Genomic DNA, 12,036 nt, shown 5'->3' on the forward strand with positions numbered 1-12,036 from the left:
TCTATAATAAAATTTTTGGAAATGTGCAGCAAAACAATACACAGTGTTCTTGATTATTAAAATTTAAGAAGGCTAAGTTAAAGCAAATGAAATAGGCAGTGTAATTATCCTTTGAAAGGAACAATAGTTCCATGATTTAAAAACTCAAAGAGAAGTAAAAAAGATGTTTATTGAGTGACAGATGGAATGAGTGCTATTGAAACTCATTCATGGCTTTCACATAGTTGAACAGAGAGTTTTCTTGATCTATTGAAAACTGGAAGATGCAGCGTTACTTAGTTACTTGTTACAATTAGCACTTGGAAAGGTATTTTATACGCCAACAAAAGCTTTCACCCCAGCTGTGGCAGTTTTCCAAGAAGCTGAATCTCTGTGTAGTAATATAACCTTAAATATACTGTCCAAAATTTCCTGCTATCTGGAACAGGGTCATGTCATATAGACTGTGTTAATTAAAATAATCAAGATATTTTCAATTTAAACTTCTATTATGCAAAAATAATTTAGTGTCCTCTGAAAGACTTCATTAATTGAGGTCAGATCGTAAGTGGAAAACACGAGACTTCTGACCTATAAAAGCGGGTTGAGGAAGAGAAGTCTATTTTAGACTTTTATTTCCAGGGAATAGTTCCTTGCTCCCAGTGTTGGCAAAGCTGCTATAAAATGAGATATTTAATATTTGAAGACAAAAAAATTGTCAAATTTATTAATTATTATTAGTTTTGAAAAAAATGTGACTAATACCCTTGTTATAATTACTTTTTAGAATATACATTTCGGTGCGGGAAAATAGAGGAAGAACTTTAGCAAAGCCTATTTCAAAATGAAAAACCCTGTTAACGAAAATAGAATTGACAAAGAACCCCCAAAACTGTGAAAATGGCTTAAAATACTTTAAAACTCTTTAGATGTGCTGCATGATTATTTGGGTTTTTACATTTGTAGTTTTTACTATGCAAGGCACAGGAATGTTTATTAACGCATGGGAGGGACTTGGTATAATGTCATGTTTAGATGTTTCTTTTGACACCTATAGCAAAATTATTTTCATGTGTTTCTATATTGTGGGCTTTGAAAGGTGTTACCTTTTAGAGATGAGAATAACACTGTGAGCAGACCTTATCGTAAGTGTTGTGATTGTATGTACCACAAAAATATGACTTTATGTATTGTATGTATAACTAGATTTTAATTTAATCTGCTGATTTTCCTGCTCCCTCTATGCTTGACTGAAATATGAGTCAGAAATAGGACTGGTGTGGAGAAAATGGGTTCTCATGTGAAGGAACTGGATAGAATATAACTACCTAAGGAAGTATTTACTATCTTTGTTTTTCCATTTCACCTACACCATATTATTGGGCCTCACTCTACATCTTTTATATTTTTAATTAAAATTTTAACTTCAGTATTATTGGAATGTATTAAAGAGGAAAATTATAAATGGAATTATTTTATGAATATGGTGATTTATTTATTGCACACATCAAACAAAATGTGTCCAGAAATAAACAGTTAATTTACTCTTCTCCCAAAGTGTAGTTTCAGTACTTGAAAATGAGTTATTTATTCTATCAATGAACTTGTGGAACTAGACACTGAGTATTTGTACATATGTATTAAATCAAAATGCATTCTTAAAATTGTGTAGTTTTAAAGTCATATGAGAACCATAACTCTCTTAAGCATATGAGTCTTCACTCTTTTACTACCCCTTCTTCAATTCCCCTTAATTAAGTTCTTATATTATCTAGAGAGAGAAAGATGAGTAAGTAAGTAAGTAAGTAAGTAAGCAAGCCAGTAAGTATCTGGCTTCTACAGAAATTCTTCTGGAATCATGAACTGAAACACATATGTCAAATGCTGACTGAAACCTCATGTTTTGTGCAGTATACAGTGACTTTGATTTTTTTAAACCTGTCAGCTGGCACAAGCAGGCAATGAAGCATGCCACACCTGAGAAAAATGTGATTAAGTAGACATTAAGCCACATTCAGGAGTGAATTTTCTTTCACTTTTCTGTGCTATAATTTTTTATTTAAATGGAAATCAACAGCAACTATATGTCCCTCATGATTACTTTGAGTTAAGAAAAAAATATCCTTCATTGCTGAAAAAGCGAAGGCTATAAAAGCAGAAGTTATATTAAATATTAAAATATTAAAGAAGACATCCTGTATCTCTAACTGTTCTACCTCTAGAAGTCAATACTAGAGGCTTTAGAGGAAGTTACATACCCTTCTGTGGTGCATAGTTATACAATAAGAAGCTTGTGGGAAAAGTTTACTTCCAGACCCTGGTATTCTTAGAAGCTGCTGAAATAGGAAATTGATTTTCCCCTCATATTTTTTTCCTCATGATTCATAAAATTGCAGGTTGTATTTTTATTATTCTTATACATGCCTCATTGTATTTGGAACAATGTTATTCTGCTTTCATAATATTTTGTATACATTAGCTTGGCAGGTAATACAGTGTGTAAAAGAGTTATTTCCTTAAATAACGTCTTTCAGAAGCTGCTGAAGTATGATTTTAGGGCAGACATAGGGAAAGCAGGCAATATATTTATTTTTATATAATGTTTACAACTAAGCAGACATGAGAGGAAAAACATTGTGGGCACTAAGGATTAGGTATTGGAACAACTATTTCTGCTTATTGAGTACCAGAAGACTTGTACTAAATAGGATATATACTAAAGTCTGAATTGTGGTGCTGGTAGAAGCTGACACAGAAGTAAACCTGAATTCTGGAAATACAGAAAAAATCAAAGTAGCACAAGAGTATTCCACCAGAAAAAAAATTAACCATTTACCATGCTGATTTGTGTAATTTTCCTCAAAGATCTTTCAATGTCTGGTTTATTGTTTTGCATAAAAACTAAGCTTCCCAATTCTAAAGTGTTTAATCAAGATGCACTGTGAAGAGGAAAGGGCCTGGATGGGAACTGATGAGCCCCATGCTATATTCATATTGTTCACATTTGGTTGAACTGACTTTTGAAGTCAGTTCTCAAACTACCTCATCAAACCTCTCTGAGCCCCTCTGCCTTGCTGAGCCCTGATAGTGCTATGTTTGGTGGGAATGCCTTCCCCTGGCCATTCCCACTGCTGCTCAGATTCAGGAAACTTTGCTGACAAATGAAGGATGAAGGGTGTGAGAAATCATGCCGCTCCTCTCTCCTTGCCCCATGACTAGAACTTGGCCAGTGGATCATCTGAGGAGAGTTGAAATGCTTTGCTGCTACTGAGAAAAAAGAGAGAGGATACTTCTTGTATGTGGAGTCCTGGAAGTGTTTGCAAACAGTGTGAAGTTTGCAGTCAAATGTAGAATCAAGAGAGAATTCCATCAACTCAGCCTATATTAGCTACTTCAAAAAATCTGAGTCACTACAAGCATAAAATGTCAAATGAAAGGATTTATGTAAGAGTTGGAATAGTGAAAAACCATGGCTTTCTTTAGGAATAAAGGTAAAACAGAGACTGGCAACTAGCTGACACACCTTTAAACTTCAAAGTATCTTGGGACTCATTTTATTTGTTTTATTAGGAGAAAATAATGACCTAAAAAAAGGCAGAGAAATCCAGTTACTTAATATAGCAATTAGTAATAGTCAGTAATGTAGTAATTAGGAACATAGTATGTTAGAGCAACAAGGAATAAAGTAGGGATAAAAGAGGTAAAAGACCAGATAAAACCTGAAATTTTTGCTGAACAAGCTTATTTAGACTTATAAAGAGTACATCAAGTACACAATTATACAGAACATCAAAGAGGATTTCTCAACTCCACCTCTAATGATTCATATTGATGATAAGACTGAAAGTTCCTCCATCATCAGATGCATGTAAAGCTGCAGTTCCTGATAATCAATAACCACAACACAAGTTTAATATAGAAGTGTAATTCGCCGTGTTTGGTGCATGAAACTAGTACTATTAGGCATACTAGAATACTGCTTTATGATCTTCTAAACTGATAACAAGACCAAGACAAATTAAACTGTGGAAAAGAAGAGTCAACATGTGCTCAGTTCATTGGAGTAGTGTAGATGCAGCTGAAATGCTCTTGGAGCATGCAGACACTGAACAGCTGCAGTTCTTCAGACTGAGACACTTTGATTCAGCAATGAATCAAGTAACACCTTGTGGGTTACCTGTGCGAGAGAATGTGCAAAAGGTAAGAGCTGTAACACTGGAGGTGGAAGAGGCTGAATTTGAATACCTCAGAAGCAGATCTCAATTCTCATTCTTGCAAAATGCAAAAGTGTCCAAGAGCTGCCTTTTCCCTCCGAAACCTGCAGTAAATAATTGTGTCATTGTTACAGCTACATCTGGTATCCTCTGATTGGTGCCGTTGATTGAAACCTTTGATTTGATGATGTTTTGGGAATGCCCTTGTCTTCTCCTTAAAGATCAAAGCAGAGCAGCAAAGATTGCTAGCAGAAGCACTTGTCACTTTTCTTCTTGAAACCCTTGTGGGGTTGAACAAACATCCAAGCTAAAGAGATGTTGACATCATTGATAATTTACTGCGCATAAGCTGTATTTGATTTATGCTGGGTTTATATTAGCAATTGTTTGAGTTTGGGAGTTCTGGGAAGATCATGATATGCCCAGTAATAATTTGATAATTTATAGTAATTATGAATATACATCTTTAATCCTATAATTGTTTCTTACAACTTCTGTTGTTAAGGATGTAAATAGAAATATTCAAAATATTGAGTACAAAATGTAGGCTTTGTTAGATATCCGTATTCCCTCAAAACAGTGCATAAATTGTTTTGTATACATTTCTATTTAACATAACAGTTAAATTTTAAAAATTTAAGTATCTGGATAAAACTTGGAAAGACAAAATAATTAGAATGGACCTTTGCTGAAGAATAATTAAGAAGGCAAAGCTCACATGGATAAGACCACACACAAATATTCAATGCAATAAATTTCTAGAGAATACCTGTTCTAGTACCTAACTAGTAGAATTTGATAAATTTACAAATGGGAATATCTGTGTGCAGTTTTATGGGTTCCCTTCATCTTCCCCTTGCCCACTTCTGCTCAAATAAGCTCTTTGCTTCAGGAAAGAAAGCAAACACCATTTAGACTAACAAAGAATTTCCCAGGTGAGGAAACTTTTCTGTTATTGACTGTTCCATGTCTTTTGTACTTTCCTATGGAGTAATCGGTATTTGTACTTTTGGGCTGGAAACTTGATGGCTCAACCATCTCTCTGGTCTGGAATGACATGTTGTGTCACTCCCAACAGCCTTTGAGTGCTCAGGTTACACAATCAGTCATGCTCATGTGTGATATGTAAGGAATTTTAATTCTCAATGCAGAGAGTCTCTCTGCCCCATAGTCCTGATAACATTTATATTTCCAATCAAGTATTTTATTGTATTTTTAATATTAAAAGTTTGTGGAATGAATTGCTGAAGTTAAAGTTCTGGTTGTTATAAGTACAGGATTTAAAGTTCAATTATAAGACAAAAATATAGCTAGATGAAATAAATTCAGAATTTTAGAACTGAGCTCTATACACAGGGTAATGCAGAAAGCATATTTTCTTTAATTTCTATTTTATCAGACTTTATTTTGCTGATGTGTTAAAAGTCATTTAATGACTTTGAATATAGATGTGGATTGCTGTGATTTCTAGTACTTCCTTCTTCAGTCAAAGATGTGCAAATTCTCAGAAAATATTTCTGCTGCTGTCATTTTTCTTTTTCATTTAACTCAAGCTCTCTTAAATTTATCTTGGCTTTGATAATCTTCTAATTTATTTTTTTTTAAATCTTGAGTATCCATGTCTCTATTAGAAATTTAGTGTATTTTAAATGTAATAGTGTGGTTAACAAAAATAATGCAGTTAACAAAAATACTGCATTCATATATGATATTTGTGGCTGAAATATAAACATCTGAAAGACTGATACTGGCTGTCTTTGTCTGTCAACAGGTACTTTCTGTTGTCACCCATTTTCTTAGTTTTTGTGTAAGCTTCTATTGCTAATCATATATTTAGAAAGTAGAGTTTAAATACATTATAGAATGTTCTTAAAGTACCTCATAATTTTACAACAAATCTGAAAGAGAAAAAACGACTCCTGAAAGTAAAAAAATAAACCCATCGGTCTATTTTGGCTCTGAATTTTCATTTGTTATTGGAGTCTATTGAAAAAAAAAAAAAAGGCCTTTTCAATGGCAGAAAATTATCTTTTTCCATTAAAAAGAAAACACAAAAAAACCTAAGTGTAACACAAGTCTTGTGTTCTACTCTTACAGCAATGAGTTAAATATTCTTTTGCAAAAAGCAAGTATTTTTAAGAAAAAAATTGCTTTATCAAACACATATATATCAAATATACAGCAAGACATATACAAAAAGATTTCTGCCAAAGAAAGGTTTGATTGAGTATTGTAACCGTTCCATTAACAATCACATTTTAAAATCACTTCTATGATATTTTGATCAACTTCTAGCGAGAACAATCACTGAAATTTATTTTAAATCCTTTTATCCTTTTTGTAATAGAAGATATTTTCCTTTCAGAACTTCTTTGTGTACACAAGTGAATTGCTAAACTGTTGGTCTTTTGGTTCAGAGTGGCTGTTTTTTCATATTAAACTCAATATTTCTGTTTACAGTTTTTATCTGCATTTAAGCTGTAAAATTCCAAGATACTACTGAATTGAGTAACAATTAGTGAGTAACAAATACTGTGACTGTGCTTGAATTAACTGTCTAAGTTGTTCTGAAACTGATGGTATGCTGATAATAAATGAGACAATCTACAAAAAACAAGACAAAAATTAACTGGGAAATATGTACTAAATATCTGGGTGCCAAAGTGTGACATTCAAAAATAGAGAATATATAAAGTTCATTGAATTGCTGCAACAGTCAGGGAGCTCTAAGAAATGAGAATAGTAATCTGTGATAACATATATCACACCAAACTGCAGCTTGTGCTACTTAATTCTGTGCCAGGCAGAACAGATGCAAAAAGAATATTATTCACATTTGAAATACAACAAGGGTAGAGCAATGGTTTCATGATAGAAACATGTTTTTTAGGTCAATTTGCTAGGCTATTGACCTTGAAACATCAAAGAAAACATGGCACGCACTTAGGATGGACCTGAAGTCTCAGTGCAGCGTCTGTATGGATCCTGCTTAAATGTGTAGGATTCTAAATCAATCATAGAATCATAGAACCGTAGAATGATTTGGGTTGGAAGGGTTGTTTAAAATCATCTACTCCCAACCTCCCTGCCAGGGGGGTTGACTAGGTCAGGTTGCTCCAAGCCCCATCAAGCCTGACTTTGAACACTTCCACATCCACAGCTTTCCTGGGCAACCTGTTTCAGTGCTTCACCACCCTCACAGTAAATAATTTCTTCCTTATATCTAAATGTACACCCTTTCAGGGAAAAGCCATTACTCCTTGTCCTATCACTACATGCCCTTGTAAAAAAATCCCTCTACAGCTTTCTTGTAGGCCTGCTTTAGGCACTGAGTGCTGCTAGAAGGTCTCCTGGAGCCTTCTTTTCTCCAGGCTGAATAAGCAGAACCTTTGTCTGTCTGCTTCACAGGGGATGGTTCAGAAGGCACCAGGCACTACCAGACTTAGAAGCAGGAGAGTTGGCTGGCCCCTCACCTCACATACCCCCTGCCCTGCCCAGCTCTCCTGCCCTGCAGCAGTTTGAGGAGGTGCTCCTGGGATGGCCACTGGCGTTGCTCCCCGTGGTTCAGCTGGGCATACCTTAGATGAAGGATTTGCCCAGAGTTTACTGTTATTTGTAATTCTTACTATAATGTTGAGGCCAGTAAAGTGGTTTTAGCAGTGTGGATGTTTTCTTCACCTCTGGGGGTGCATCTCTTTGTTCAATGGGTTGATTTTCTTTGATAGCACCCCCAAAATTATCAGTACAAATTTTACAAGCTGTCATGAAATAAAGTTATGTGTGCCTATTAGATTTTCTTGAGGCATTGTGGGGTTTTGATTTTTTTAAAGTATCTTAATTAAATAATCTCTTACAGTTAATTTTCATGAATATAATAGTGACTTTAAGCATCTGTTCTGGAAACATTTCATATGAAGGATTTGGGGAGAGGTAGCACACCACCATTATTCTGAAAATGGTGGTTGTGCACAATGGAGCTAATCAAAGAAGGTTCAGTACCTCGGAGTCTCAGCATAGGGAGGTTTTTTTGTAAAGCCTTAATGTCTTCAGCAACACTTCTAGAGAGAATGTAACAAAAACATGAAACTACCTCTGTGTCCTTTCTAACCTCTGGTATTTCTGACTGTCATTTCTGGGAAGTAGACTCTTTGCTTAGAAGAACTAACATTGTTTAGTCTTGGGTAATAGAATATTTTCTTTAGTCATATGTCAGAAGGAATACTATCCTCCTTCTGCAGAGAGAAATCATTGTTTTACAAGAGATTTCACTGACTGTCTGGAATTAGTTAATAATAACAAATAACAAGAAAAAAAAGGCAGTTAAAAAATTTAATCCTTACTTCTGAACAGATTAATGATGCATCCAAACCGTGTTCATTTTTGTTATGCAAAGAGTAATTATTACATCAAACTTATTCCATATTATTATTTCTAGAGTAGAAAATGTAATTTAAATGAAATTTTAAACAATTTAAATAAACAAAATATCTTTTTTTTAATTTCACTAAAAGAACATCTTGTCCTAACTATTTGCCTTGAAAAAAAAAAAAAAATATATATTTCATCTAACAACCTCAACTATCATGATGAAAAGAAGATTGGAAATTGTGTTTCTTCCAGAGTCAGATTATGTTGAGAGGAGAAATTAATCTATCATACAGGCAAACATATGCAATTTTGTCCTGAAGTTCAGCTTGTCTTATCACAGTAAAATTTATCTGATATATCCTTTTTCTTCAAACTATATAAAATATCTAAAGGATCTTATATTTGTTGCATTATATAGAGCATCTTAGATATGTTAATTTCTGAGAACTAGGATGCGTAATTCTATTTCAGTTCTCTCTTGAGTGACATATGCAGTCACATAAAGAACAATTCTGATAATTTGTGTACTTCTGCAGTTTAATCTGAAACAACTAGCTAATTAATAATATCTACAGTTTAGTCAGAATATGATTTCTGAAAACAAAATTCAAAACACTATGACATAGTGTTCTGTATCTAAAAGGCAAAAATGTAAATTCAATTCTGATTAATAGGCTGACTTTCAGTTTCAAGAATTGTGAAAAAGCAACAAACTGTGTTTCCTTTCCCTCATCTCACCCAATTTCTAGTCACATTAGTTTGGGAAATGCAATGCTAATGCTATGCTAAGGAAACATCTGTAAATGAAAATAACTTTAAGGACTTCAATTATTCTAAAAATTCATAGACATTAAAGATCTTCAAAAATGTTTACAGAAGTTTTTGATCCCAGAATAGTACCTGATATATGTACCTGTTTTGCAAAATGATCTAAATTTCTTATACAGTTTCAACTGAATTTTTTGGTTTGTTTCTTTTCCACAAATGTTACATATTACTATCTTAGTGTTAAAGTGGTTTACATGGTAAAGATGAAGTTGTAAGTAATGTTAATAGGTATTGCATATTTTCTGTAAAATTGAATTCAAACTAACCTTACAAGTAAGCAAAGAGGTAAATCATTATAGTATTTATAATGACATATGAGACACATAAGTAATACATGTTTTCTAATTACTCCCTCTTTGAGAACCAAAACTCAATGACTGAAGAGAAAAACAGGGTTCAGTTTTTCTGATCTGTAGAAGCAGTTTGCATGCTCAGGATCTCCCTGCAGTCTTTTTTCTACTAGTTGCAATATAATGAGGGTAAAGTTGCTGAGAACATACATTTTAGAGAAAATAATGTCTTCTAAGCAGTTTAAATTGCCTATGGAGGGATGAGGCAATGGTGGTATCTATATCTTGCAGATTTATTTTTCCTTTAGCTAGACGTAGATCATCAGAGAATTTGCAGAAAAGTTATCAGCTGAGCTGATATATTTTTTATTTTACAGGTATCTTCCAAGATAAATCCTAATAATCAGTGAAAACAAGACATTAAGAAAAAACTTATGTGATGTCCCCTCAAATCATGCTTGATTTTGGAGGCTATCCTTTGATATCTATGGATTTAAGGACTTAAAAAGTGGAATCATAAATATATAAAGATATATTTATAACCTGTTCTTGAGCAATTGTGTCCTTAGGCACTTCTGCTTACAGAACTCACCAGATGGTCATGTATCAATCCAGCTGTTCTCTTCAGCATGAATTCCTTTGAAGGTGCTGTGTACCAGGACAAATTTGGTGAAAGGGATATTTAAATGTTACATAGCAGAAGTAGGATTAAGGGGAAAGTTCATATCTCTGTTCTCAAACCATCAGGTGTGTTGAAATACTTAACAGGCTTTTGGGGTAAAACAAAATGTAATGAAACCGAAATTCTGTAATAAGAAAAGATGGTTGCCGCATTATTTTTTTTCGCTTGTTTTTGTTTTCGTGAGACCAAAGGGCTGAAAACAAATTATGGAAACGCAATTTTAAATCCGGGTTGATGCATAAAAAATATGCATAAAATGCATATTGTTTGATTTCCTATCTTGCATTTGCAAAGTAACATCTCAAAGAAACCCAAACAGGGTAGAACAATCAGAGGCACTAGATGATTTTTTAAAACAGAAATCCTGCCTTGTTACTCTCTTTGAAAAATAAGCTGTTTACTGGATGGCAGGACTGTATGAAGTGCAAGAGATTTTGAGAGCAGCGGTAACAGAAATGGCATGTGAATCACTTAAAGAACATAAATACAGGAAGCATGCTTTGATTCAGTTTGTCCAATGTAAGTAGGGTGTACTAGAGTTGGAAGATTAAAAAGGGGCAGAAAAAGAGTTATCACTGAAATTGAACCCACTGAACAAGTGAGTTAACTGTAGGCTCACCAATTAGTCCGACAAACATGACGTAGTTCACCAGGAAATAAAGCACTGGAGAAACCATTAAATGCAATTGCACAGTAAATTGTGAAGCCCTGGACACCTGTGTTTTTATAACCACCCTGACTTGAATAGCTCATACTTTTGGCATGAACAGTGTCCATGATGCATCTTCAGATTTGACATAGTGTTCTGGATTACTAAAGGATAGCTGATCTCTATTTTAAATACGTTTTCTTCCTTCTATAGAAGACTGCCAAGAAGTTATGTATGGCAATCAAAAAGATGAGGAGTTTGTGAGGTACTTGTAAGTTTATTACCTGCCATCACATAGCCAGACTGTGGACCCATTTCACTAAAGTGAAATTTGGTGACTGACTTTGCCCTGTTTTAAATAGCAGTTAAAATTCAGGAGGAGATCAGCAGTATGAAAGGGAACTTCGATGGCAAATGTTTCAAATAAACCTTAGAAAGAGCTTTGTTTTATTTTCCATTTTGTATACTTTCCTAAATTAATATCAGAAAAGGAGGACTTTTTATTGGATATCCTTCTACTCTTAATTCTCATTAAAGAGTTCTTCTTTTGAAGCTCTTCTTTATTTGCCTTCCTTATGTAGACTCATGTTTCTTCGAGATCTTTGCCTTTTTGAAACACTTTTGGGAATATTCTGGCTACAGGAAAGCATTCTGTGGTTCACCTATAACTTGTTCAGGCATGTTAGAATCATCAGATCTTGTAGTAAGGTGAAGTCTATCCTTCCAGTTTATATAGTCAATTATAGCTGTTTTGCCCTAGCTGTATGCTGTACCTGGATCTTGCTTTTGCCTGACAGAATCAACTAGAACCATGGAAAAGATTGTCTTACTTTACTATTCAAGCTGTGAAAACTCTTCTTAAAAATCTCACTTACTAACCTTGATAAATAATAGAAAGCAGTTATCTTCACTTTTAAAGATGTCAAGTTATGTCGTACATGAGGCACGCCACCAAAGGACTCAGTGGTGTAGCCTCTTGGTACTATGAAATGTCATGTCCCGGTGTCCTGTTTCAATGATTTGATG

At 34.1% G+C, this 12,036-nt stretch overlaps 1 protein-coding gene across 50 annotated transcripts in view; it reads left to right on the plus strand.

Moving 5' to 3' along the window:
* The window catches only part of RIMS2 (regulating synaptic membrane exocytosis 2), a 448,206-nt gene that overhangs the window by 354,956 nt on the left and 81,214 nt on the right, over positions 1–12,036 (plus strand). The window lies entirely within an intron of this gene.

The sequence above is a fragment of the Corapipo altera genome, unplaced genomic scaffold, assembly GCF_003945725.1.
Source record: "Corapipo altera isolate COAL_440 unplaced genomic scaffold, ASM394572v1 52b, whole genome shotgun sequence".
Lineage (NCBI taxonomy): Eukaryota > Metazoa > Chordata > Aves > Passeriformes > Pipridae > Corapipo > Corapipo altera.